Below are 25,189 nucleotides of genomic sequence, written 5' to 3'. Positions count from 1 at the left end.
CTGCAAAAAACCACAGGGCTTTTAAAGAGCTCTGCTAACAACTTAATGGTGTGTATGAGAGCTGGCAATGACCACATCTCCAAGCTGGCAACATGCTGCTGGATGCAGCGAAGACCAAGGTGGTGAGCACAGCTCTCAGTTCTGATGGTAAACGTACCCCCCACCCCCATCACATTTGATAGACAGTGGCTAATACAGCTGTGGCTTTCATTTTACCAATCTGTTGTTGTTCACCAGATAAAAGACTCATGGCCAGAAAAAAGATAAAGATTTACAGTAAGACAGATTCAGATTAAGGAAAAACCTCTAAAGGTTTACACTGTGTTTTAAAATATATGTAGGCTTGGGAGAGGAAAAAGAAACAGGATAACGTGGTTTTAAAAAAATTAAGAAAAAGAGAGTAGCTGGGTGTGATGGCACACAGCTTTAATTCCAGTACTCAGGAGGCAGAGGCAAGCAGATTTCTGTGATTTCAAAGTGAACCTGGTGTACAAAGTTAATTCCAGGACAGGCAAAAGTTACACAGAAAAACACTGTATCAAAAAAATGAAAAAAAAAATAGAAGTAGAAGAAATAGAGCAATAAAAAAAAAGCCACATAAAGATGGAATGCACAGAGAGAGTCTGGATACTGTATGCTATTGTGTTGTCTTTGTATTGTTTGACTGCTGAGAAAATAGCAACAGCTGTTAAAAGAAATGCTGCTGGATTAATCCAATTTATATATTTAAAAATGCTTTCGCTTCAAAATTTAAGTCTAAGGACAGGTTACTGGGGAAAATCATTTCTATGTTTTGTTTCCACAGAAAATGAAAAGCTATGGATTCCTTCCAGACTAACATGGTTTGATCAAGCAAGACCCCAACATGATCCAATATTCAAAACATCTGGGACAAGGCAGCCCTGCAGACCACTCCAGCCAGGATTTCTGCATCTTCTTGGCATCCCCCAAGACAGTGTCCCCTACCAGCAGGAAGAAGTTTGGAAAGAACGATGCCCAAATTCCCAATATTGTCTATAAATGTTTGTTTTCATTTAAATGAGGTTGGTTATAAATGGTTAATGATCACAACCAATGTCCTTTTAAAGGTAAAAAGGGGATTATATTATAGAAGTGAATACTTTGTTTTGGAATGGATTTTCATTTATTGATACAAATTTAAGGTCAATTTTGTGATATGTATATTTCTCCTCTTGTTTAGGTATTGTGTTTATATAGCTCATTTAGAAATGTAATGTATAATTTATCATAGATTTTAGGTAGTTACCTATGATAGTCAAAACTTAGAGTTAAGTTAGTTAGGTTTTCTAGATATACAGAGATATATTTGAGATGGATAAATATTCCTCAAAGACCTACAGAATATGACATTTAAAATGGTTTAGGGTTTTTCTAGACAGTGAGGCCCAACTGCTCCTGGCAACACCACCTTCACCAGAAAGGAAGATGAACATTGAAGAAACTCGTTATGGAGTTTACTTCCAATATGGCAAGACTAGCCATTTGGGCAACATACTGCTCTTGTCTAGACTGTTTGACTTTATGCTGTATAAACTGGACATGCAGGACCCACAGGAAAGAGACTGTTGATACAAGATGGACGTTGTTACAGGATTCCTGCTTCATGGAAGAGTCTGCCAGACAGTCTGCAGGACACAGAGAAAAGTGACTGACAAACTGCCAATACAGGTGGACAGTTTTAAAGTTTCCTGCTTTGCTGAGGAGTCTGCCAGAGGCACTATGGCCTATAAGCTGAAGATGGAACATTACAGAAAAACTTCAGGTGATAGCAAGATGTCTCTGTCATTTCTATATTTTATATATTACCCTTCTGTGGCCTTTGAAGGAGTTGAAGACAGTTGTAGTTTTCCTTAATTAGGAGTAAAGATAAAGGTACATATAGAACTTTAGAATCACAAAGATAGGATAGTTAATAAAATATTTTCTTTAAATCTTGTTAAATGTTAATGGACTAAATATTGTTAACTATAGTTCTTTCTTAATAACTGTTTTGTTTGCTATATATTTTACTATGTTAAAGTTTTACTTTAGACAGAAAAGAGGAGATGATGGGAGATGTCATTGTGTAAATGTTTCTCTTGTTGGTTAATGAATAAAGCCCTGTTGGCCAATAGGAAAGCAAGAGAGGCAGAACTAGGACCCGAGGAGGATTCGGGAAGAGGTAGGAGGAAATTTAAAATGTAGGGCCAAGAGAGCAGAGATCTGTTCCCTCTCTCTGGTAAGCCATGACCACTTGGAAATAGTTAGATTAATAGAAATGTGTTAATATTTAAGACAGAGCTAGCCAATAAGAAACTCTAGTAACAGTCCAACAGCTTCATCTAATACAGCGGCATCTCTGCGTGTTATTTGGGGCTGACATGGCTCTGGGACCAGGCTGGCGGGGAAACTACTCGTATAATTGCAATTGCAGCACTCAGGAGGCTGAGGCAAGAGGATCATGAGTTCCAGGACAAATTCTATCCCCCTCCCCCCAAAATCATTCAGAGCAAAGTGAAAGCCAGTGGTGCAGTCCTGTCATGGACCTGTCTCTCTGTGTCCTTGGCTGCCAGGGCAATGGAGTGGATGGAAGGGAGAAACTGTAGCCACACACAGTGAACTTAGAAATGTACCCTTGATAGGTTAGTTACACGTGGGTTCTTGGCTTGATGGATGAGTTCAGGCCAGTTGGTCGATAGTGCCAGTCTATTCACTGTGAAATAAGATTAGTTGGTGTCTCCCCTACCTACTTGCTCCCTCTGTGGTTGAGAATGTGACATGCCAATAAAAGCTTTTTCTCCTGTGGGTTGTGACCCCTTTGGGGACCAAAAGACCCTTTCATGGGGGTCACATATCAGATATCTTAAATATCAGATATTTACTTTAATAATCATAACAGTACCAAAATTACAATTATAAAGTAGCAGCAAAATAATTCTATGATTGGGATTACCATGACATGAGGAATTGTATTAAAGGGTCGCAGAGATGGGAAGGTTGAGAACCACCGATCTAGGCTGCCATGTGATTTGCTTTAGCAATATCAGCCAGTGTGGTACAGACCTAAGGCTGCTTGAGGGGGCTGGAAATAACTCACCACTTTCTTTGCGAACATGATGGTCCAAGTTTGAATCCCCAGCACCCACGTAAGAAGCCAGGCTTGTGGTTGTGCACCTATAACTGCAGCACTGGGGGGCAGAAATAGGCTGTTCCTAAGAGCTCTCTGACCAGCCAGCCTAGCCAAAATGGTGAACTCTGGTTTAATGAGACACTTGTGCCAAGGAGATAGGTGGAAAGTGATAGAGAAAGGCACCCTAACATCCTGGCCTCTATAAATACATACACGAGCACATGTACCCATGTATTCACATGCACTACACACACACACACACACACACACACACACACACACACACACACACACACACAAAGTGCTTGCCAACCAGAGAACCAAGACTTGATCAACACACTCTCTGTTGTTGCTCAGAGGATGTTCATAACCAGAACCACATCAGCAAGCTGAAGATAGCCCGCTAGCTCATGAGAGGCAATGGCAATACTTGTCACTCCAACTTGCACTGAACTATCAACCGTGACAGTGGAGATATTCTTCACCATCCAGTCCCAAACAACACAGTCTAGCTCTAAAGAACCTTCCAGCGATAGACCCACACAATTGAAGTAAAAAGTGCTTGTCATTTTAAGTCCACTTAATTTGGGTGATTTGTTATGCAGCAAATGCTTACTGATGCAACTAGCAGGAAGACACTGGCAATGCATCTTGTCCCTAACAGTACTGCATTGGAGCATGTGTGCATGTGTTTTGTGGGTGGTGATACCAGAGGGAAGACCATAAGGCAAGGTTCCAGTTACCTTCCTGGGAAGCTGCTCCAGGTGAGTGTTAAGGGTTCCCTCTCCTTTGAGAGGAGAGAGAGAGAGGGAGAGGGGAGAGAGAGAGAGAGAGAGAGAGAGAGAGAGAGAGAGAGAGAATATGAATATGAATGTTTAGATTGCTTTAGCACTTCCAGCTTTCCTTGCTTTTCTCTTTTAACAAATTGCCCTGTGTAGAGTTCTTTTCTATTTTCCCTCCTGGGAAGTTATTTATTTTTTATGGGCTTCTTTTGGGAAATAAAAATCAATTTTGGAATGCAAGTGATACATTTTACTCTCCCATAATGAAAGCTAGAAAATTAAAGGCCCCAAGGAAGAACCCTCCTGTACTACAATGATGTAGACTGCAGCCCCAATGTTCCCGTGTGAACATTTTATAAATTGCAGCCAGTGTTTGCTGATAGAAACCTAGAAATTGCTGGTGAAAGGTGGGTCCGTTTCTAAGAGTGGCTTCGTTCTGGGTGGGCCTGGGTGGGCTCTCACACCCCCAAAAAAGGTGTTTTCAGATCACCTTCTCTGTAATTCATAACTTTGGAAAAATTTATATGCATCATTGCTCTCCTGTATGTGGTTAGGACACCTGTTCACTCATGTGAAATAATGTTTATGGTTGTGAGCCTAGCCTTTAACGGCAGAGCCATCTCTCCAGCCCTCACGTGAAATAATGAATGAGCACTTATTATGTGTCTAGACTGACTGATAGAAGACAGACAGCTGGTGCTTCTTAAAGATCACAGTTTAGGCAAAAGCTGTAAACACCACACAAGATCTCTTAAGCTAAGCTCCATGACAATATACTCCAGCCAGGTGATTTGTGTGTCTGAAGAGTATCATGGAGCACTCTTGAGAATAGTCCTGCAAAGAATAGGGCAAAGAAAGCCAGAGAAGTTCAAATGTGATCAATTGCAACAACATTGCACTTGATCTGTGACAGTGGTACAGCTCTGGGGAAACTTTCCTGAGTCTGCACCAACTAAGGCAGAGAAGAAGCTGTTGAGCCCACCTGGATCATGGCTAGTGGGCTTCCCTTGAGAAGTGGCAAACTGTAGCTCTCTTCAGGGCGGTTCCTAGAGAAGGCCTGGCATGAGTGGTTTGCAAACAGCATCCATTATATGGGGATCTCCCTAACTGTGCCAGGTGCTCCACAACAGCAAGTTAACCTTCTAAGTGCAATGTTTTGTCTTTAGAATAAAGACCAGTGTGGCCACTGGGGTGGGGATTTTCTAAATGTTGTACATAAAAGTTTGATTACACAGAATGTAATAATTTAATTTTTTAAAAAAGGGTTTGAAGGCATGGATTAAAAGCTCCATAATTTAAAACAAACACTGCTCTTGTGGATGATCTGGATTCAATTCCCAGCACCCATATGGCTGCTCACAACCACCTGTAACTCCAGTTCTATGGAATCCAATTCCCTCTTCTGGTCTCCTGGCTCATGTACATACATAGTGTACATAAACTCTCTCACACACATATATAATAATAATGATGGTGGTGGTGGTGGTGATGATGATGATGAATTAAGCATGAAAAGCATTTGGTAAGAGGTCCCTCATTAAAGCCTTACTATGTCCTAGGTGCTGGGAAAAACCTGATCAGCAGATTGCTTCTTCCTTAATAAGCTCCTATGAGGTATGTGAGCAAGCAAGGACACTGGTGGACTAACTAACCTGCCCCAACTCCCACAACTAGAAGATGGCAGAGCTGGGATTTGAACACCATTCAACCTGACAGCAAAGCCTGCCCCTTCCTTTCTCCCTCACACCTCAAGCTCTCCCATGATGCCATTCTTCCTTCCACCCTCACCTCAAACCTGCTCAAGCTCCTCCATGCACAACCTCCTCTGATATTTCTTCTGCCCCCCTTCTTTCATAATCTCAATTCAGTCTTATTTTTTCCTCTATTTTGGACAGTTTTGTAGATACATACCCATGTACTGTGACTATATTCACCCACCAACCCTCTGCCATCTCTTTTCATCTCAGAATCCCTTCTTCATAGCTCATCCTCCAGTGGCTACACCATCAAAGAAAACGACACCTCATTCCACAGTAACAATACTTTACAGGAAGAAACAGGACTTCAGTGACACCTCCTTCATCCAAGACGGCATGTTGAAGGGCACAATATTTTGTCCATAGTTCCCTTTCTAGTCCTCTGCTTCCCTGTTCTCTCAAATGTCCAGCATCCTGACCCTTAACACTTTCCACTATTGAACCATCATTGTTCAAATCTCTAAGTTAAATGACCAAACTGGTGACTTCATCTTCATCCATAGCCTACCCTTTCCTACCTCTAGTTGGCACCCTTTAACCCCTGAAGCAGACCCATGCCCCATGGTCCTCACCACATTGCTCTCCCGGCTCTATGCTCCCTTACACCTGCCTCATGCTGTAGCTTCCTCCTCTCCTGCTGTACCTGTGACTTCTGTCTGTATCCTATCAGTTCCATCTTTAGACCCACAGAGCCATCCTGCCTCACATCTATCATCACATATGTGAGCCCACACATCTCAACCGCAATCTGTGCACAAGCAAAAACTTCATCTTTCCCTTCAAGTGGGCCCCCCAATCTTCTTGTCCAGTCTAGGCATTGTGCTCACCACCCACACATCTTCCTTAGCCAGAAATCTCAGGTAATCCTTCACCTCTCTCTCTGTCTCTCTCCTGGTCCTATATAGATCGATTTATTCTCATCCTTCCATTTCTGTTGTCATTGCCTTAATTCAAGTGTGCTTCATCTCATCCATTCTACTGAGATCAATAGCTCCTTGATGGCTCTCTAAATCTCCCGTCCCTTGAACGTCCAATCCTTCTTTTTAATTGTCACCCGTGGTATCTAGAGCAGGCCATTACCATCTCTGGGGGCTCACAAATGCCTGCATAATGTCAAGAATCCCTAGGACATCTGAGAAGTTCTGTCTGTGATCTACCATCCATCAGCTTTCATTGCTATTCTACAGTCCAAACAACACCCGAAACCCAATGCACCTGCATGCCCCTGGGCCTTCATTCAGCATGACACCCCATCTGTTCCATCTACTGAATCATGTATTGATCAAACAGTTATTGTATAGCTGCTCATGTCAGTTATATACTACACTCATGTATAGTGATGTTAAAAAAAAAAAAGGCAATTTTTGTCCTCCATACAGTGGAGAACAACAAAGAAGAAGCTAATAACACAAGAAACGACTGTGACACATGCAAAAGAGGGCATCAAGCAAAGACTGATCAGGGAGAGTTTCTTTAGATTGCCCTGGGGTTTCTCTGAGAAGGTGACGTTTATTCTCAACTCAAGAGCAGTAAGAAGTAGATCATGAAGCATTGGGGAGGGGGGTCTGGACAGATGGCTCAATGGTTAAAGCTCTTGTTGCACAGACATGAGAGCCTGAGTTCAGATCCCTAGAGCAGAGTTCATGTGCATCTGCAGATGGGAGACAGAGGCTTGTGGGACAGCCAGCCTGGCACTCCCAGTGGTGAACAAGAGATACTGTTCCAAACAGGACAGAAGGCAACAACTGACACCTGAGGCTGTGCCTGTGTCTACAACGCACATTTACTCAGGACTTTGCTCACTTCACTCACTTTGCTACCTACAAAGTGGTAGCTGATTCCCCTATCAAGGAAACTGCTGTGCCAGTCTCGAAAAGAAAGAAAACAGCAGAGGCCAAGGGTAGCTCCAGAGCTAAAGGGCCTGCCTAACTACACAAAGCCTTGAGCTCCATCCTCAGCACCAGGCAGGGGGAAACACAAGGAGAAGAAAAATGAAAAGGAAGAGCCAGAAGATGCTACTGGGGTGTCCCTGGGGACAGCTGGCTCTTCATGACTCTGTCTTCTTGTAGTCTTTCTCTACTAACCTCCATTTCCTGCAGACCAGTTCGCTTTTCTTGCCCCAATGTTAAAGGCCTCTTAGATGGGGGTTTCTCAAGCTATAGGCAAAGACAGTGGGCTAGACTGGAAGAAGAAACAAAATCAAAGGCTCATTGATCCTCCACCTGGGAATCAGGCTCTCAGCTCTCATCCCACACCCCTGCAGAGTCCCATTCTCTAAGCTGAGGCAGGCACCCAGCGAGGGTCAGAGAAGGCAGCTGCATGAGAGCCCAAATCCAGCCAGCCGTGGCTGCCTCACGCAGCTCCTAGTGGGAGGAGGCGGCAGAGACAATAGCAGTCAGTTACCTAACCTTCTAGCTGCTTCCCAGCACTTCTCAGAGCCCAGCAGGCAGCTGATGATAACTCGGGGCATCTGACAGTGCATCTAGAGCTCACTGCCTCTCCGGCTTCCAATCACCAGGTGTCTGAAGGGGTTACACCGGCAGGCAGCTTCTGCCCTCATTAGGAGCTGCTCCTGGGTGAGCAGAAGAGATGATTGTAAAAGGGGTGTGGGATTCATCAGCCAGGTGATAAGAAGGGATAGAGAGGCCCCGAGAGTTCAGACCTCCTGACCCTCGTCAAGGAGGCACCTCATTTACAACTCATTTGCATTGCATATTTAACAGGACTCCAGCTTACACTTGGAGAGATCATTGTGATGCACAGAAGAAATTCTGCCAACGTGTTTGCTCGACTGATCCTGCGGGAGGAGAGCCATGGAGCGGGTCTGTGCAAGTGTCTGGCCTCCAGGAAAACAAGACCTCAATCAGCCTACAACGATGCAGATGGCGGCAGACCACACTATTCCCGGTTAGACAACCAACTAAATAAAGCTGTGGTTACATCATGCAGAAGGCCAAGCAGAGGGAAAATTCCAAAGGCTTTTTCTTTCTTTTTCTTTTTTTCCCAAGCGATTGTGTGAGAATGATCAGGCTAATCGTATGCAAGTCTTGTACTATGAATGTCAAACTGCAGTGGAATCACATAAATGAGCTGTCAGTGGCTTGGTCAAAATTCCTCAGAAAAGAGCCTTCCTCCCTGGTTCTCAGAGCAGTTCTCATTCTGGCTTGATTGATATGCACACACCCTAGCTTGGCAAAGAGTTTTTTTAATTTTATGGTCCAAAAGCCACGGGGTCCCCACTATCGCTAAAGAATTACAGCACTGTCCAACGGTATAATTAAGTGTTAAGGATCAGTATTAAGACAGACAGGAGTTCAAATCTCAGCTAACACTTACTGGCTGTGTAATTGATGGAGTCCCTGTGTGTGTGTGTGTGTGTGTGTGTGTGTGTGTGTGTGTGTGTGTGTGTGTGTGTGTGTGTGATTTGAGACACAGTCTCTCCACTGAACCTAGCTTGCTCCAGTCTGAACTGGACTTGACTGGACTGGACGACAAGCCCCAAGGATCCTCAGTGCCTCCCCAGGATTGAGATTGCAGGCATGTGCCACTCACTGCTCCTCTCAACTCAGTCCTCATACCTGAACACAAACATTTTTAGTGGCTGAGCCATCTTGTTAGCCCTTACTACAGCTTTCCATTTCCCCCTCTGTAGAATGGGGGAATATATCTGTCCCCTGGGGATTAAATGATATTTCATGCATTCAATGCCTGGTGCTTTTAACAAAATGGAAAGTCAGGAGACACTGGCTGTCATTAAGAAAAAAAAAAAAAAAAAAGAACTAGAATGAAAACTGTACACCTTCAAGCTGTTGTGGGATCTACTGGAGCCTCGATAGCAAGTTCTTATTGTACACAGAGAAAAAGAGCAATTTTGATAGCAGATGACAAGGCATGCTGCTCGGCTCTCCTCGGCTGTGCCAGTTAACACAGCCTCCTGCTGTGCCTCAGGCTTGCCAGGCACATCCACGACATGGGGCTTTTGTAGGTGCTGTTCCTCTGCCTGGAATGATCTTCCTCCAGAGAGCCACCAGGCTTCCCATTCACTTCCTGAAAAAGTCTTCAACCGAATGTCCCCATCTTATAGCTCACTCATCCTCCCTCAGCTACATTTGAAGATTCCCCTCACTTTCCTTTCCTGCTTCCGGTTTTCTCCCTAGTACTTACCATCTGGTTTTCCCTCAGTATCTGTGGGAAAATTTGGTTCCAGAAGCCCCACAGATACTCAAATCCATAAACACTCACATTCTTTATATAAAATGCTACAGTGTCTGTATATAATCAATGCATTTTCTCCCATTTATCATACTTTTTTGAGGCTGAGTCTCTTCACATAGCCCAGGGTGTCCCCACGCTTACAATCCCCCTGTTGCAGCTTCCTGAGGTCCAGAATTACAGGTATGCACCATCATGCCCAGTTCAAATCCTCCTCTATACTTTAGATCGCTTCTATATTACTTGTAATATTTAATGCAACATACATGCTATGTTAACTGTTGTGCTACATTTCAGAGAATAATAACTAGAAAAGAATCTACATGTTTTGTACAGGTACAATTTTTCATAAATGTTTTCAAAAAAGGTTGCATGAGTCTTGATGGGGGACTCAAGGACATCAGAAGGCTGACTGTGCTCTCCTTATTGTCCACAGCAGAGACCCTCAAACTATAATCTAACCTGACCCACCCACCACCCATGCTGGAGAGCAAAGCTTAATCAGCCACACGGATGCACCTATCCCTTTGCACAGTGCCTGCAGCTACTGCGGTACTGCAAGGACACAATTAACTTGTCAACAACAACAAATGACTCTCAAATAATGTACTAGACTGTATCTTCCATGTGGACAGGACAAATTCTCAGTGGCTAAGTCAGCGCCCAAGACCTAGAAGATACTAATAAGAACTTTATTCAGCGAGGGAGCAAAAAATGCTAGCAAACCTGTGCTGCAGAGATGTCGGTGAGGCAAAGTAAGGAGACACAAACAGGATCAGAACCTTCACTAGAACACACATCATTTAAGTTCCAGAGGGATTACAGAGGAGTTATCCAAAGAGCTGGGGTCCTCTGAGTGTGTTCCCATGGGAGACACATCAGCCTCGAATGGAAACTGATATGCTCAACCTCAGCTAGCGGCAGCTCCCCTTGTAGTCAGAAACTCTGGGGGTGACTCTGATATAAGCCCAAGTTCAAGAAGAACAGTCTCTGGGGAGATGGTAGCTCAGAAGTTAAAAACACCAACCAGAGGACCAGTGTTTGGTTCCCAGCACTCACATGGTGACTCAGAACAATCTGTGACTCCAGTTCCAGGGGATCAAATGCCCTCTTCTGGCCTCCTCAGGCATTGTATGCCCATGGTGTATATCCACACAAGCTGGCAAATGCTATAAGCACAAAATTAAAGTATAAAAATAGAACAAATAATAAAAAGATAGAATAAATAATAAATAAATCTACCCTAAGGAGTGGAACTAGGTTTGGGGTAGGAGACCCTGCTTTCATCATCAGGTTTTTGGTATTGGGTTGTTTCTTTTTAAATTTATAGCTATTTCATGAACCAATAAAAATTGTTTCTACAAATCACACTGAGAAACCAGCCCATCTCCATTTTTTTTCCCTAGAAGCCATTTGGAGTCTATAGCCAAGTTAATTTTCTGTTTACTATAAAACTTGAATTTCTGTTTCTTAGAGCTGGGCTGCATGCTGCCCCAGTAACCGTAGGTTACACTGAAAACCAACCTCCTGGAGCTATCTGTTCTTGGAAATGTTCTACACCTATTATTCCATGACCCACTTTCCTTAACTGCCTTGTCTCGAATCTGTAACCACACATACATGCAAAATTCCTCACCCCATGGTTTTGCCCTATAAAAAGGGCCTGAGCAATTGGCCCAGCTTTGGTCTCATGAACCCTACATTAGGTGGAGACCACCACCAACTTGGCTTTGATGTGTACACAAAGCTGGCTTTAATTTGGCCATAATTTGGGTCAGTGATCTTTCTCCTCACATCTGTGTGATTAACAGTACTGTATTTCAGATCCGCTGATACCTTGAGATCTTGCTGGCACTGGAGAACCTGTCCCTCCCAGGGCTTATCATTTCTATTGTAAAAGACTGACCTGTAAATGTAGCTTTCCTATGACCATCAAGCCACCTAAAACCTCACCACCACCACCACCACTACCACCACCACCATCACCACCGCCACCACCTCCCACAGCCTTGCCCTTGATGGGCTCCTAAACTCTAGGCCTAGGCAAGAGCCAATTGAGAGACATTCCCTATACTCCAGCATAGGAATACAGTCCAAGGATGGTTTTAAGGGATTTTTAAGTGCTTGTGAAAAAAACTCCAAGAAAACAAGACATGAGTCTTGTGTCCTCAATTTCTTCAAAACATAGAATTATTCTTAGAATGTGTTTTTGTGTTCCTCCCAGGTGTAGTAGATAGGAGTGAGTTTACTTCAGCTGTCGTTGTTCATGTACCTCTATGAAAAACATGTTTTTTGCTTTGTCCTTGTGATTGCACACTTTACTCGGGTGACTCTTCTTAGCCCTCAGAGTATAAATTGCCTGATGCTCTGAATAAAGTTGGCTACTGAATGGGACTTTAGTCTGCGCCTTAGTCGAGGCAACTCTTACAAAGGAAAACATTTACTTGTGGCTGGCTTACAGTTCCACAGTTGAGTCCGTTACTGTCACGGCCGGAAGCATGGCAGCACAGAGGCAGACGCGGTGCTGGAGAAGCAGCTGAGAGCTCTGCATCTGGATCCACAGGCATCGGTTAGAGAGAGTGACACTGGGCCTGGATGAGCACTTTCAAAACCTCAAAGATCACCCCCAGTGACACACTTCCTCCAACAAGGCCACACCTCCCTGTGAGCCCATGCAGGGAGGGGGCACTTTCATTCAAACCACCAGAGTCTACCTCGTTTTTTAGGCCCCGCTCTCCCAGGTTCATGACATCTCTAGAGCAGCAAACACTCCAGAGCCCACTGAAATGATTCCTGCTAGTCTTCTCTGACTCCTGCTCCCTTCCACAGAAACCACACTACAGACTGGTACCCACCTCCTCCTTCTTATTCCTCTGCCTTCTGAGGGACCCTGGTACTTCCTTGTGTGGCTCTTTGTGGATTGCCCTGTCCCCTCTTTTTCCTATACTTAAAAAAAAATTAATAAACAGAACTGGAAAATGGATGAGGGAAGATCAGAGAATGATGTCAAGAAACTCATGACCGAAAGACATCCAACACAAAAAAAGAGAGTCCCAAAATGACTGTCCTCTGCCCCTGGAGTGAATCCAACAAATACCACTATCCAAAATTGGACATGAAGAAAGGAACCTGCACAAAGGGAGAAGGTGGAGACCCTGGCATATTTTGTGGGAAGCTGAGAAGTTTAACCAACTAAGCTAGACAAATAGTGTGATGTGCTGGCCCCACCCTGAACAGCCCCCGCCCAAGAGAAATGTCATCCTAGATTCACAAAGAGAAGTTTTTGTTGCTTTCCCGATGGTGGGTCCTGACATTTGTCAGATAACCACTGACAATTCAAAGAGTCAAGATCATTTCCCTTAAAGGCTTCTTAAAACCGGTAGAGCAGGAGGCTCCGAGGAGGAAACATGTGAGGGTATTAATTCTTAACAGTCCAGTTTTAGCTCTCTCTCTCTCTCTCTCTCTCTCTCTCTCTCTCTCTCTCTCTCTCTGTGTGTGTGTGTGTGTGTGTTTTAGAAGACCTAATCTTGCACAGCGGGCTTTGGTCTGTAAAGGCTAAAAGCCACTGACCTACAATGAGGAAAGCAGTACTCTCTCTGCCCTCAGGCAATATCTGAAATACTCCCTTTCTGTCTGGGCTTCCTGTTCCAACGTGGATGTCCTCTGCAAGAATGCTGGTGAGGACATTGGCTTCTCAGGAGCATATGAGGTTGTAGGTTTGGCATGAGGTAGGCTGAAGGAGCTATGATGCCTCATGAGGGAATTAAAAAATCCCAAGGCACTAAAGGATTTCCTGAATGTAAGTGGGAGATTGTCAGGGCTCCTACACGGGATGGGCTAAGGGGTGGCGCTTGTGAATACTCCAGGAAAGCCATCCTGAATATCTACTTTGCAATTCACTTTCCTGGGTTCCCTGCCAACTGCAACTGGTTGGCCTTGGCTCTGGGTTTCCCTCTGATAGCCTCTTCCAGACTATCCCACCCCTAGTGTATCCGTCTTCTACATTCAATTGTACTCAGAGTAGCTCATGGCTCTGAATGGTCCCAGGGTTCTCCAAGGCTCACCAGTCACAGTGGTGAGGCACTTCCCAGGGTAACCGGACCTCTGTGAGCATCATCATACTTTAACATAAGAACATGCTCTCTGCACACTACTGTGAACCTGATGTATGCATGTCCTTGCTAGTGTGTTCTCTCTCTCTCTCTCTCTCTCTCTCCTTTCCTTTTCTTTCCTCCCCCTTTTCTCCCTCTCTTGATGTCCTCAATTCTCTAAGCCTAAGATGTCTCAGAACACCTAGAGAAGTGGGCAGCAGAGTGTCTAAGGACCCACATCCTGGAGTCAGAAAGCCTGGGATTTATATGCTCCATGGGCCACTTATTAGCCATATGACTATATCCGAATTCTCTGCACTGCAACCAATTTGCCTGAATATTGAGTGGACATCCTCAAAGATGTGAGGTGAGGTAAAGATTCAATTAGATGGTTTCCTTGAAACACCTGATATATTGTAAGTGCTGGCAAGTATCAGTGCCTTGAAGTGACAGGCTCAGGCACCAGGTCCTTTGAATGCTCCTGTTACATAGATCCCACCTCTTAAGTCACATAGAGTGACTACTGCAGCTAGGGACAGTCCTCAGACGTCTAACTTTCTCAAAGATATGGCTTCAACTGTGTAAAATTTCCAGCTATACCAAAGAGAACTGTGCAGAAATGAACAAACACTAACATTTCCTCAGGGTGTGGGTCCAACTCAGCCGCTCTCTGTCGGGCCCCAGGGACCTGGACTTCTGGCTCAGGAAAGCACATTCAGATAGACCAGCCTGGAGACAGAATTAAAAGGTCACCATACAGAAGATTTGATTAGCAGACAGTCAGCCAGGAAGGGCTGAGGAGGTAGCTCAGCTGGTGAGGTGCTTGCCAGGCAAACATGAGGACCCAAGTCGAGATCCCCAGCATCCATGTGAAACCTGGCACAGCGTTAAGTCTAGAAACCAGCTTCTGAAAAGTTGCTGGCCAGCCAAACTAGCTGGCATGTTCCAAGTTCAGTGAAAGAAGTCTTTCTCCATCTGACCATTCCTCAACCATTTCTCATACCCAGCCTTCCGGCCAGGACTTGGCCAATAAAGCCATCATTTTGCATAGGCTGACCTGATGAAGAGGGGCCACCTTCCCCCTCACAGTCCTGCAAACACTGGTCTCTCACTCTCTCAGAGCAGCAGGACTGACTTAAGGGAAGCACGGGGCAGGGGCAGCCATGGGAATCAGTGTCCATCCGCGGGAGGTAGTGGGCCCTCAGTCCTGCCCTCTACAGTCAGAGTGAGGAGAAGAGTGGAAGCAGCAGCAGAAGTTGTTGGGAGAAGGAAGGGAGAGCATGCTGGTCAAGTCCTGAGCATGAGCTGGGCACGCAGGCAGGGATTAGAAGAGGGAGCTACAGACAGCTGGGCACCACCAGCATACCCTCATGCACACAGCTGGGCACCACCAGCATACCCTCATGCACACAGCTGGGCACCACCAGCATACCCTCATGCACACAGCTGGGCACCACCAGCATACCCTCATGCACAGAGCACAGACAGAGTTAATGAGCTGTCACCTGGAGCTAAACACTGAGGTTCCACTCCAGAACCACACATTCTTCAATGTGTGATTTGAACAAGTTATTTAATCTCTCCCCTTCCTTCTCCTCCTCCTCTCTTTCCTTCATGTCTTTCTTCTTCCTCTCCCTTGGTTTCCCCATCTATACAAGGGAGTGAATGTTAGTAACTACCTCATAGGGTTGCAATAGGATTACACAGGAAAAATGCCCCCCCCCATCCCCAGCCCAACCCCAAGCAGTGACCTGACATTGTCATCAGCAAGGGTTGAAGGTGACAGAGTAGAGTGGACTCCTCCAGACCTGGGGTTATTCTGAAGTTGGAACCACACCTTCTTCCCTGCAGTTCTCAAGGCAGCCTGGCAGTGGTCAGAGCTGTCATGGTGGGTGAGTATGCAGCAACCATTAGCCACGGCTTCCCTCACCCTCTACCCTGTTCCCATTCTGCCTCCTTCAGGGGGCTTCCTGGCCTGTCCCCAGTGCAATGCTGCCCCCCTTATCTCCTGGCCATTCTGGGACCCTGCCCCAGCCACATGGCAGCACCAGGCAAAAGCTGGGCGGGTCTTCTCAAGACCATTGCATCACTAGGCTCAGCCACACCCACCCAGATTGGTTTCTGCAACAGCTTTGTCTCCTGCATTTGTCTCTGCGGTTTCCTCTGCTTGTCATGCTCTTCCCTGGAAACTGCAACCAGCTCTCCTCCAGGATTGTCATTGTAGTCTCAGGGCCATTGTTACACTCCTTTATTTCCTACAGCCTGTCTTAGGGACACCTTTTGTTTGCTTCCTGTTCGTCTCCCATTATTAAGAAAAAGGCAAGAGTCATGAATGTGCCTCCAGCCTCCCTCAGGAGAGCAGGGAATGCACATAGGAGGCACCTGGCAAATATTTGTGTGTGTGTGCGTGAAAGATACAGCATTCAAACCAAGGCCTGCCGCTCAAGCCCGGACTCCAGACCAAATGCTGCTGCAGCCCATTCACAGGAAAAATGAGTCCATGAGAAAAGCCAGTCAGAAGCTGGGGCCTACAGAGCTCTCCTGGACATAGGAACGGTCCCTGTGGGAGGTGGCGACAAGGGCTAAGTGGGCTAGAAGGCTCTGGTGATCTAGCACCAACTCAAGCCAGGAGCTCATGCTGCACTAGGTCCTTGGCAAGAAGCATAAGGAGATTCATCACACAGAAAAGGGGGTTCTAGGCCAGGGGCACGAACTGAAAAGCTTTCACCACGCCTGAGATGCTGTGACAGTGGAGGAACGCAAAAACATCCGCTAGACCAGGCATGGCCACCTGTGGCGAGCCCACATGGGAGCAGAGCATGGGTAGCGCCTGCCATCTAGTGGTCAAAAGGCAAACTCTCCCTGTTTCCTTATGAAGCAGCAGGATTCTTGAGGGCAGAAATCTGCACCAGAATTTTGTTAAAATGTAGGTGTCCATTTGCAGGCCTGGAGTTGAAACTGAGATTTCTGCATGTCTAACAAGTTCCCAGTATTGCCGGTGAAATTGGTCTACAGAGTGGCCAGGGTGGCCAGTGGTTTCTGAAGCAGAAACACCACCAGTAGGAACGCTGTGGCATTAGCCAGCCAGAAGACAGCACTGAGGGCAGACGGTAGTGGGCTGTCAGAAGTTTCTTTAAGTAAAGAATTTGGACTAGCAGTGGAGCTGGGTGGGGTGTGCTAGTGATGAGTTTGCTAGAAGGCAATCAGTGGGCTGGAAATTCAAAGAACAGGCCCAGCTCATGAAATGGATACCTGGGAGATATAGGCTTATGACAACAGAAACGCAAAATACCCAGACAGGGCCCAAGCCTGATTCTTCCATGCCATTGACCATATCCTGCTCAAAGCAACTAGTGTTCTGCCATGAGCATGTCCACAACCAATGTTCTGCTATAGGTATGTCCACAATCAAAGTTTGACTGCTACTTAAAGATTTTTCCATCTTACTGTTTCTTTTTCTCAAAATGTATAAAAAGCAAGGGCAAGGAGATTGCTCAGTGGGTTAGAATGCCTTCTCTGCAAGAAAGAGGACCTGGGTTTGAATCCCCAGCACCCAGGTTAAAAGCCAGGAGTGCACACCTGCAACCAATTGATAAAAGGTGACAGAGGCAGAAGGATTGCTGGGGTGTCCTGGCTGCCAGCCCAGCCCCAAATTTAGTGAGAGAAATTAGATCAAGAGTGATTTGTCCTCTTCTGGTCTCCATGCTTGCTCATGGACCCACACACAAACATAAACATCTCACACACTCCATGCACACACACATACTCATACATCACACACATACACATATATACATAGACCACATAAACATACACATATCACAAACACATATGCACACACATACATAGACACACAAGAACACACACACACACAATATAACTCCATCCTTTAAGAGATGAGGTAGGGGGATCATGAACTCAAGCTCAGATTGGATAACTTAGCAAGCCTCTATCTCAAAATAAAGTTTTCAAAGGGGGGAACTCAGATATCAGGCATACACAAGGTTTAATCCCCAGGAGCACAAAAAAAAAAAAGAAAAGAAAATGAAATTTATCTGTTGCAACCAGAGAAACACAAAGACACAAGAAGAAATAATACTATCCTCCCCCGAGGTCTCCACTCCACTCCCAAGCCTTTGTGATCCCAATATCCACAGACCAGTCCATATCTTTCTTCACCTTTATTCCCATCCTTATAAAATACACAACCTTTGCACACCGGAAGTACCTGCTGTGGTACATATTTATTCAACGTGAATTCATAGCAGATATTTTTATGAAACATTGCCTTCTTAATAATAGCTATAGATGCCTCTCTAGGTTGAGGGACTCTTTTCAGAAACAGCCAAAGAGCAAACAAATATTCTAGGCTTCACAAATCACATAGCTATCCAATAAATCCTGCCATTTGACTGATAAAAGCAGTGAGAGATGCTGTATAAATGAACATGATTGTAGGCTAATAAAACCTCATTATAAAAGCAGGCAGCTGTCCATATTTGTCCCACAGGGCATAATTTGACAACTTCTGCAAAGGTCAATAGCTATAACTGGGAGTTTGATTATTCAGGTTTTGTACTTCTGAAGTTGTGTAAGTAAAAAAAACGAAAATACTATATAAACTTGAATGAAAGTATATAGATTATGATTGCACAATCTGTTGAAATTTTGTAAGCTGAACACAACTGGATAACCAGATCCCATTCAGAATATGACCAGATCCATAGAGGCCTATTTCAAGCCACCATTTTCGTGACTTCCTGACATCCCATAAGATGGATATGGTCTGCTCAAGGTGATTCCAGTTTTCACCAGTAAATAAAATGCTTGTTTTGTACCAGTTTCTCTGCATGCTGGTGTTTATTTCGGTGGAACAGATTCCTAAACAGAGATTCTGAGAGTCACCATATGTATGTGCTTTTGAATGAATATTGCTGGGGAATCCCCCAAAGTCACAGCTTGGCAGTCCTGGCAGTCCTTGGTGAAGTTCCTCAGGCATTTAGACACAGTGGCTGTGCTGTCTTCCCTTAGGATTGGGGACCTCAGGCCATTGCATGGCTTTGGTTGTTCTCAAGAGGAGATTGGGCAACTCCAGTTTCCTCCAACTCCTCGTGATTTCAACATCTAACACATCCACCTACAACTTCCACCACAAAGGAAGCATGGTGAGGTACTCCGGCCCAGACGACTCAGTATGATGCACTGAATAGGATGCACAGCACTGTAGAGATGGGATACCACGTGACCCATCTTCTGCATTCTAACCAGTGACACTGATATCCTACAGGGCTTATTTTAAGGGCATCTGCTCCCCAGTCAATGCACAGGAAGTTTCCCGCAAGCCCACTGAACTGCACTGTGAACTCTTCACACAGCAACGGCCATGAGTGTGATACAGCCTGAGGGGTCTTAGGTGCCAAGAGCTCCTTAGCTCCCAGACTCACTGGGAGCCCGTGGGTGGATGAGGCCAGAACCTCCCCCACACACACACACACACACACACACACACACACACACACACACACACACACGCATGCACACGCACGCACGCACACACATACACCTTCCACAGGCATGCACACACACAAGAGCATTTTTTCCAAGGTTAATATTCAGTGTTTATTAAGCCCTCAGTGACCTCTGTGACACTAATTAATCACCAATCAATCAATCAAGGATGAAATGGATAGGGGCAATTACAGAGACACATGCAATTGTCAAAGCTCAGCTACTGGACACTTCAGACATGTGTATAGGGTAATATGTAAATTCTACTTCAAAGGTTAAAAAGTAAATTCTGATTTTGAGTTTGTAATTAATATGGTGAATTGTTCAGCAAGAAGCAAATGGATGTCTGTAATTTACTTTGAAATGTGCCAAAACAAGATGGATGGGTGGATAGAAAGCAAGACAGATGGACACAAGATCAGGCAAGTGTGGGGATGGATGAGCAGATGTCTGCTGTAAAACACTCCTGATTTTGCTGGCTGGTAGAAATGCTTTGTAATAAAATTTTGGGGTAAACTGAAAACTAGGAGCACCCCTATTCCTCACACCCCAAAGAGTCCCCAGACCCCACACTGACATGATGCTGCAATTGGAAAATGCCACAGCTTGAAACATTAAAGACGTATAAAATAGCTTTTACGGTGTGTGATGAACTTTGTGAGACATATAAGAATCCCATCATCTGCATGGGTCCTGCCTTCAACATGTCTCATTGTGTCCACGCAGATATTCCAAACTTGGAAAAATCTGTCCTCTAAAACACTTCTAATTCTACCCTTTTCAGATGTGGAGTATCCAGCCTGTAACAAGCCCTCTATAGAGCCTTCCTCTGGGCTCAGTAAGCCCAGCTGTGTAGTACAGCCCCTTCTCTACAGACAATGACAGTGCTGTGGTTTCCAGACGTATTCTCATCTCATGGGCACACCTGTGTGGGGGGTGTAGGGGGGAGGATGGGAGAAGGGAGGGATACTAAACGCAGAGTCTTGCAAGTATCAGACAAATTCTCCACTGCTGAGCTATAGCACCAACCCACTTCTGGATTATTTTTGAAAAATTACACTTACTTATCAGGCGCACGTGAGAGGATACATATGCGTGCACACATGTCACACACAGCACAAGTTCGGAAGACTTAAGACAAGGATTGGTCAGTACTCTCCTTCCATCACTCAAATCCCAGGGATGGAATGCTGGTGTCAGGCTGGTGTCAAAACAAGCACCTTTTCTCACTGAGCCATCTTGTCACATATGTACATCCCTGTTCCCTAAGCCCTCTTTTTCCTTTCTATTTGGGGACACATTCGCACTAGCCTAGGCTGGCCTCGAACTCATCTTGCAGCCCACTTAGGCCTTGAACTTGTGGTCCTCTGCCTCAGCCTCCAAAGTGGCCGGAGTTACAGGAATAAGGCACCATGCCAGGCCCAAACTGGAACATCTCTTTTTAAGAGACATTCCATGGAGGAATGGTTTTGGAGTTAGAGGCTGCCCCCTTGTGGTCCTGAGTGGCTAATTCATGGTCATTTTTAAAAATTACATCCTGAAGCTAATGCCTGACTGGGTAATATTTTAAAATATTAACCCAGATGGATTTTCATTCACAACACTTCCTATTCTCTGTCCTCTACTTCAAGCAAGTAATCATCTCAAAGTAAGTAGGCAGCTGAAGCAAAACGTAAATACAACCCACAGGTCCATTCTTACTCTGTTCAAATACCCACAAACTTAGGGGTTTTGAGGAATGGCGCATGGCTTCCATCGGGACCTTCAAAGCCCCTCTGGAGTTCTCTTGGTGCCATAACGAGACACATAGTAGTCTGTGCCTACCTTTCCAGAGAGTCTATGTGACCCTTCAAGGCCAAGACCAAATTTCATGCATCCTTGGAGCCAAATTAGCACTTGGGTTCTTCATGTACGAATAGGTGGATGGATGAATAAATGAATTCCTGGAGAGCCATCTCACCTTCTTACCTACAGCATCTGTAAATGACTAATCATCCCAAACTGCTTCCCCATCTCCCACTATGTGTACCCAGGTATGCTCTCAGGTCTTTGAACCTTATCCTAGAAGATAAAGAATTCCAGATAAATATCCCCAGAGGGTTTGGTTTGTTTGTTTGTTTTGCTTTTATTTTTAACTCTTTCCACCTTGCTAAGAGTCCTCATGTTAACAAATACTTTGTGGATGTGATTATATGGACAGGATCAAATTGGCCAAAATCCCAGCATGGAAGACAGAAGCGCTCATGAAACCCCACCTCTAGCTGAAGCGCTACTGGCAACTGATGATTCTGGGGGGAGGGACAGTCATTGTTCTGCAGGGATGTGACCTTGGAGAGGCCACCGATGCTTCAGGAGGTGGCACTACAGCCATGCACATGTGGACAGTACCAAGTGGACTCGGTGGATTTTTTTGTTTGTTTGTTTTTTTTTTTTTTAGAGCAGCTGAAGTTGAGAGGATAGGGTAGGGGTTGAGTTGTGGGGGGGTGAGGGGATGGGGGGAGAATTAGAGGGGTAGGAATGGAGTGAATGTATTCAAAAGACATTAAATGCTTGTATGAAACTCTCAAATTAAAAGAAAATGTGGCTGCACTTAAGGCAATGCATTGCTTCGTACACTAATCTAAAATTTAATTTAAAAAAGAATACAGCCGCAATGTATGAGATGGGAATGTCAGTTTTTCTGTTTATAGGAAGATAATGAATCAAGAGAGGTCGGATAACCATTATGTTCACAGGGACCTGGACTTTTAACTTCAGGCTCATGGCATGACTCTGGTCTAGTCTTGGTGTTGCCTTCTCTCAGAAGTCACTGGGCACAACATTGTAATGTCAACAAGGTTTCCTGTGTTTCTAGAAGTGCCATGCCCTGTGTCTTTACATCGTTCCAGAGATCAAGGTGTTCATGGGCCCAAGGGGTGGACCCTGATCCTGTGATCACTTACTAATGACATTGGCGGAGACACTGAGGACTTTCTGTGTGATCAACTTCCTTAGAAGAATAATGGTGTAGGGCAGAATATTTGCTGATTCCAGCTTCAGGAGGCAACGATACAAGGATCGTCTGTGGAGGCTTCACATCTAACGGGATTCTTGACAGCATCTGATTCCACAACTGTGTAGTGATGTCAACCTTACCAGGGGTTGGGGATGGGTCGGGAACCATGTGGGGCTAAAGGCAGAAAGTAATTAAACCCAGCACAACTTTAACTGTTCAAGTTCAGTTCACTATACCATGAGTGACTAGGGCATGGGGAGGTCGGGCCTTAAAATCAGGTGAGCTCTGCAGGGAGAAGAAAACGTGGCAAAGACAAATAGGCCCAGGGCCACCATCCAGAGGATTCCTGGAGAGCCTGGGTATGGGCAGTGACAGCACTCTGTCAGATCTGGAGAGCCTGGGTATGGGCAGTGACACCATTATGCCACATTTGGATGTTCTGAAGATGTTAGGAAACCCACTGATAGGATTCAGGAAAAGAACTGGCCAGATTCCCATTCTGATCATGGCCTTTGAAAGTGGGTAGACAGCTTGAGTTTCAGTAGCCAAGGGAGATTTAAAAAATCCAGGGAGAGGCTGGATTTCTGAAGAGCATGTGACATCAGTGCCCCAGGCTGGCAGCCAGTGGAAAGTTCTAACCCCACAACTGCTTCTAGAGTTTGTATGAGGTGAGACACAAGACCACTCCCAGTGAAGAACTGCTGAGAAGGCCCCAGGCCACCTTTAACTCTAGTATTAGAATCAACAAACATGGTCATGCTGAGCACAGCCTGTGGCTGGCCTGGGAAAGAGATATTAGCACGGCACAGTGACACAGTGGCCCAAATGTGAATTCCCGTTCTACCTGTGACTTTGATCAAGCTGTGCAGCTTTGCCAAGTCTGAGTCTCTCCCAGTCTGTGAGGCAACAACACGGGTCCATTGAGCAACCTCAGCCCCACAATTAGAAGAAAGACAGACACTGCTGAAATGCTTGCAGCTATTTAATTGATGTTATCATGTCCCTAATTATGGAAAATTCCAGCCTGAACTTTAAGGCAGTTCCATCTTTTCTACCTTTCATGACTGAGTTTGATTGTGGTCCCCAAAATCGTAAGTTGAAGCCTGTATCCTGGCACCTGTGACCATGACCTTAAATGTATATAGGATATTTATGGATGGGCTCAAGTGAGGATGAGGTCATACTAGATCAGGTGGGCTGCAGTCCGATGATGGGCACTCTAACTCAGCAGATGCAGAGCAGAGAACACATACAGCAGTAGCACCGAAGAACCCCAAAGACCGTTAGCAACCAGCAGAAGTGTGGGCCAGAGTTCTAGGAGCCCTACATAAGGAGTAACACTAATGGTCCTGGACCTAGACCTCCCACCTCCAGGACTCCGCAAGAATAAACATCTGTGGCATTTCATTGCTGTGGCCTTAGAAAACAAATGTCACAGATGTATCTCCTTGCTAAATCAGAAAGGAGATAAATGGGGATCAAGCAAATGAACAAAAGTGAGCTGAAACGGTAATTTGGTACATAGAGAAGGGTGCTTTCAAGTCAAACCAACCTATCTTGGGAAGTGGTCTGATTCCCAGTGGGTAGAAGGATAATGTTTACCTCTGAGGGGTACTGCAGTATTTAAACAAGACATTTCCTGTAAGCACTTTCACACTATGATGAATATGTTACATGACACTCAAAAGCCCGTTCATGCTAGCTACCGTTTTGGTATCACTGGTGGTGAGAAGTCTGAGAAGTATCATTTCTCTATCTCAGTTGTCACATTCATAAAATGAACATAACGTGAGAACTTGGCAAGAGGGTCCCGAGGACTCAAAGGGATCTATAAATGTGGCTGCCCATGATAACTGTTTTGAACCACCAGGTGGCAGCAGAGTCTCAGTTTTGTCCCTCAGGCATTGGCGGCTAGAAAATCAATAGTGAGGGATGGGGCAGGTTTCCCTTGAATTTGTTACCCTAAGACTGTCTTTTTGCTCCATCTCTAGCCCGCAAGCACCCCACTGGGAAACAGCTGCCTCCTCTCCTTGATAGAAAAAGCCACTATATGAAACCATCTTCTCTAAGAACTCACTGGGCTTCCCAAATGGACCCTTCAAGAAGGGGTTATATTTTACAGGAATACTTTTCACTTTTATATGGTTAGGCAAACCCCTGACCAAGTCAGGGCTCAGTACATCAATGCTACTAAGCCATTCATGGGCCTCGGAAACAGGCTAACTTACAAAATCAACCCATTTCATGATGAAATGGTGATGTCTTGTTTATACAAATTAGTTACATAAGTTGACAGAGGCTTGTGTCACAAGCCTGGGAGACACAATGCCTTCAAATTTTCATGCCATTGTATCTAGTTCTGTGCTGGTATTACCATGACTGATGGGTAAGTACCTGCCACTCCAGCCCTGATGAATTCCTATGTTGTTTGTGCATCATGAATGATCACTATGGGAAGTCAGAAGTTTCTGCCCCTCATGTCACTCCACCCCCGCAGCAAATTGTACTGTTTCCTGTTCATATACAATGGTTCAGAAACACAATAAGTATGCAAAATATTAGAGTGATCAACATAGCTCCCAGCTAAGTGAAAAAAAATTTTTTTCAACTACATTGAAGGCCCTACAGAGTTTCCTAAAGTGCACAGCCCTTCCCTTCCTCTTTAAGACATAAATTCTCTCAACTTTGGGGCTGGTCAGCAAGGTTCTAGGTTC

General features: G+C 45.0%; 1 protein-coding gene across 2 annotated transcripts in view; it reads right to left on the bottom strand.

The window, feature by feature from the left end:
* Prkcb (protein kinase C beta) overlaps nt 1-25,189 on the bottom strand; it is a 324,620-nt gene that overhangs the window by 135,688 nt on the left and 163,743 nt on the right. The gene's annotated exons all lie outside the window — the stretch shown is intronic.

This window comes from Phodopus roborovskii, unplaced genomic scaffold (assembly GCF_943737965.1).
Source record: "Phodopus roborovskii unplaced genomic scaffold, PHOROB, whole genome shotgun sequence".
Lineage (NCBI taxonomy): Eukaryota > Metazoa > Chordata > Mammalia > Rodentia > Cricetidae > Phodopus > Phodopus roborovskii.
The sequence above is the reverse complement of the archived record's forward strand: the minus strand, read 5'-3'. Positions and strand labels throughout refer to the sequence as shown.